The following is a 4,822-nucleotide window of genomic DNA, read 5'->3' on the forward strand; positions in this document are numbered from 1 at the left end:
AGAAACAATATCTTAATATATAAACAGCTTTGAGTGTGTCGTTTCTTCCTCCTTTAGTGAAATGAGGGCATTTTTAGATATCAGAGATCGTGATTTCAAAGTTTCTTAGTTACATTCAGATTAAAGAAAGGTGAAATCACTAACTAGAGAAGCTGTCAGCCATAAGGTAACTGAGCTTGACAGGGGATTTAAAACTGAGAAGGCATGCCCTACCTAAAGGCGTTTGTTGGCTCAGTTAAATCTATCTTCAAGCCCCTTGGCTGAAGACTGGATTGGGCTGTCAGTTTGTGAGTTGTGTGATACCTTAAACCCTGACATTCTCTGACCCCAAACGCCTCTGTGTTACAGCTCTTGCCTCTGAATAATTTTCCCTTAAATAATATTTATAACAGAATATTAACAAATGTGATAAAAGATGGGATATAATTTTATCAATCACACTAGCCATCCCTTTGCTTATAGGAAGAGATATCACACTAGCATGAAGTTGATTTATTAGTAAGCAGCTGTCACTTGAAAGCGAGCAGATATATGAATGCATTGCAGAAAAGGTACAACAAAACATTGCGGCTTAAAAAAATAATACAGATTCTTAAAAACACTTTTTGCCACGCAGAGCTGGCATTTGGAAAAGGCTGGATGAAATGTGCAGAGGAGACAATTACTTCAGGAAAATGAATATCAGCATCTCCTTTACCTTAATCTTCCCCTTTATAAGAAGCTCTCTGGTGGTTTTGGAAAAGACTTTCTGGCAGAAAAGGCCCACAAAGAGCATACGGAGTCTTTGCTGTAGACCAAGTGTTTTGGGAGCATGCCAGTCAGTTATAACACAACTAGTGGACTGGTGCACAAATTTGTGCACATTGAAAGGAAATTAATTAAAAGAAATATTTTAATATCGCTATTCACCCTTTCTCTATAATAGAAGTGTCAACCAAATTCATGATCGACAATGACAGATCGAAACACAGGCGTGCGATTGGCACCAGCAAGAGCTTTATATGTATCACGAATGTGCGAGTCAACTTAGCCTTTTATAGATATAGAATAAACTTGCTTAATTAGACCTGCTTTCTAATTTGGCTAAACTTTTTCCAGCCCAGTGAAGCACCCCAACTTCTCTTTCAGGTAATTGTCAGCAACAGAGCAGTAAATATCAACAGAAAGCAGATTATTATTGTAGATCACACAGGGAGAACAAAGGGTAAAATATGTAACTGCAGCAGTGTTTGACTATATCTGCACAGTGAGAAAACCTGAAGTCATTTTCAAGGTCCACCATTTCTTCTTTTCAGTTGGGTCAAGTTTCTAAGCTTTGTAAATCTTCATTTTCTGGTTAATGAAAAGAAAATAGGATTCCACTGAGTCCCCTATCTACCTACTCCAGGACTTCTGTGAGGATCAAATGAGATGAGGCATGGGAAAACGCTTCACAGACATTTGGTTAAAGTGTAAAATGTTTCCACCTGACTATAAAGCAAGTCATGTTCCTGGGCTGAAGAAACTCCACGAAGGCTAGTCACTAGGGAGAGGAAGGTGGGCGTTGCTACGTGACATCATTATCCGGTGCCCACAGCCACCGTTTCTGGGTTGGGCTGGGCTGTGGGCCACATTTTGAGCCATGGGGTCTCAGCAGCATCAGCTGCAATATGGTGGGCTATCGCTCCAGGGTTGTGGCAGGGCCTGTGTACCACTTGGGGAAAGTGAGTTTTTTACTTTGTGGGCACCAGGTCCATGTGCCAGTGCATGTCACGGCAGCTCCTTCGTTGAGCGTCTGCCTCCTGGTGGTCAGTGCGTGTCATAGCGACTGGTCGGATAGTAGAACACTTATCATATTAGCCTTTTATATATATAGATGTACTGAGGTTGTAGCCATGTTGATATGAAGGTATGTTTGGGAACAATGGCTAAGGTGGTAAGTATGAATAAACGTTACCGCTCTTAAAAACCTAAACCTCATGACTCCTATGGTCAGTACAGGAATTTACACCAACAATGCTATTAAAAATATTTATATTGCATTGGACTATGTTCAACAGCTACATCTAATGGCAGTAACCAACAGTAGCAATAATGGACTAATCTCACTCTCTGATTCTCTCATTACTTGCATTTGGAAGGACAATTAAGCAGCCACCATTTAAGCGACATAAATTCAGATATTCTTGGAAAATTGGTAGTGCAGAATGACTCCAGAAGGGGAAAAAAGTAATAATTTTGTAATATGAAAATGTTGGCTCTTGAGCAAAACTTTAAAAACAGAAATACATTGCATCCATTAGCTATTGCCACAATAATGTTGGGTAACAAATAATCATGGTTTTCCAGTAGCATTTAACAGTAAGTGATGAGCTCACTAGAGTGCAGCTGAGCTAGGCTAAGTTCAGCTGGGCCACTGTACTTCTCCCTGCAGATCTCTGGGTAAGTGCAGCAGCTCTGTTCTACATCCTTCTTGGACCATCAGACTGTGGCTTGTTCTTTGAACGGTGGTGGCAGAGGCAATATTCAAATGCACAAGTACATTTTAAGCCCTTGCTTGTGTCATGTTTTCTAACATGCTATTAGCCGAAGAAGTTACATGGCTGAGCTCAAAATGAGGGGGCAAGAGGGTATATTCCTCCAGTAGAGGAACAGAAAGTGATAGGGCAAAGGCATGATGAATCAAGGCCAATAACGGAATCTACAACAGATGTGAACATATTGTTGTATCTTGAATTGAGGAAAAGGGTTTATCAGATAATTATAGATTTGGATGATCTTCAAGGTTTTATAGGTTGCCTGTGAAATAAAACACATTGCTTTTTGCCGTTGCGATATGTGGTTGAAAAAATATATAAAAGATACTATGTGAGATGTGTATTCATGTGCATGCACACCAACTTGCTTATATCAAATATAAGTTGAATTCTGTGGCTGAGACTAACTGATCATCAAAGATCCATGCTTCCACTTTAAGCTTTAGATTCGTTACTAGAAATTGGATGCACATCCAGGAAGTAGCTTTTCCAGTCTCCCTTGTATGTGGATGATGCCAAGTGACTAATCCTTACCAATGGAATGGGATGTGTCATGGTGCAGGCCAGGGCAATTGAGAAGTAGATACCCCTTCTCCACCTGCTCTTCCCACCTTCCCAAGTGAATGCAGAAGGTTCTGAGCCCCTATCTGACAAATTAGCCTCAAGATGGATGAATTGTAGGTTTCTGGATCTTGTGGAAGTCCACTTGCCCACCAGGAACACTTACGTAGTGTTGCATGATTAAGAAATGAGCTTCCATTGTGTTCATGTGATCCCACTAAATTGGGGTAAGAATTTCTTACAGCAATTAAAAAAGTCCTATAGAGAAGCTGCTGAAGCTCCTTTTCTCATTGTAAAGAACTTAAAGAGAAGGATAAGATAGTCAAAGAGAACATTTACTGCCCATCTACCATGTGCAAGGCTCACAGCTAAATGCATCACACAGTTAAATGTTTCCAACCTGGGATATGGTTTAATGAACTATGGGGGCGGGTGTCAAAAGAGGTTGATTCTTTCCTTATCTGCTACATTGGGCTCTGCAAGGGTAGATGAGTAAATAATAGTAAAAGCCCTCTATTTTGACATGGTACAGACATACATGGAGACCGTGGAGCCATGTTATACAAGTCAGCAACATTGTCGCACGGCAATAGTGGGACAAAGGTGGAGTACAGCTGCCTCCCTGTTAGAATACTTGAAACCTTTTATAGGCAGTTACTTTGTGAACCTTCTTTAATCCAATCATATCATTCCACAGTCATCTCTTTCGGGGGATCATTTTGGGGGAGGACATGCAGGGTAAGATGAACTGGCCACAGTAACACAGTAAATGAGTGGCAGAGTTGGGGCTGGAATCCAGCCCATTGCTCTTTCTACCATAGCATACGATGGGTAGCTCTGTGGGTAGAATCTAGTGTATTGGAGGGTAGAATAGAGGGATGCTCCCCCTCAGTTATCTCACCAGAGAAGTTAAGTACCTTTCCCAAGGTTACACTGCTTGTGAATAGATACGAATAACTGCTCTTGTCAAGATTTCTACCTCCCACATAGTATCTAACAGGGCAAAACATAGTACTTAGGAATTGAACTGATTGAGATTGAACAGTGCAAAAAAAAACCCCACAGTATTTAGGGATTGAATTGAGTTTGAGTGAATACCCTCTGGGAAGTTGTCTTATCACTCACTACATTTTCTTCCCACTCCTCCTTTTCATTTGGTTACACTGAATCCAGCCAAACACATTAATCAGATGGGCAGGGTTACACATTGTTTTCACAGGAAATCCTCCCTTCCTCCTTCAGTTTACCTAAAAGGATGGGAAGCAGGGAGGGGGGTTTGCCAGTGTATACACACACATGTCGATGTATATATTTATACACCACACATATCCATACACACATGTGTCTGTAAAACAATATGTGCTCACTGCAGCATCTGGCTTTCTGTGAAGTCTTGACCTCTGCTCCCTTACAGCTGTGTTGGCTCAGAGTTTAGAGCAAGTCTTGCAAGACTCCCTGAAGAACATATGTTTCTAAGCAGTCCCTAGTTCTCTATCCATTTTTTTTTTTTGGCAGGGGGATTCATAAAAGGTTACTACCTAGGACCTTATACTGCTAGCCCTGCTTCCCCAAAGAATTGCTCATGGTTGAAGCAACCATCCACTAAAGACAGAGTTGGTGTGAAGAATCATGCTCTGAAATCCCTCCCCCCTTCAGCTTTCCCACAAGTTGGTAATGTTTTTTGTTTTTGTTAATCCCCACCCGAGGATACTTTTCCATTGATTTTTAGGGAGAGTGGAAGAGAG

The sequence above is a fragment of the Myotis lucifugus genome, unplaced genomic scaffold (genome assembly GCF_000147115.1).
Source record: "Myotis lucifugus unplaced genomic scaffold, Myoluc2.0 scaffold_17, whole genome shotgun sequence".
NCBI classification, from domain to species: Eukaryota; Metazoa; Chordata; class Mammalia; order Chiroptera; family Vespertilionidae; genus Myotis; species Myotis lucifugus.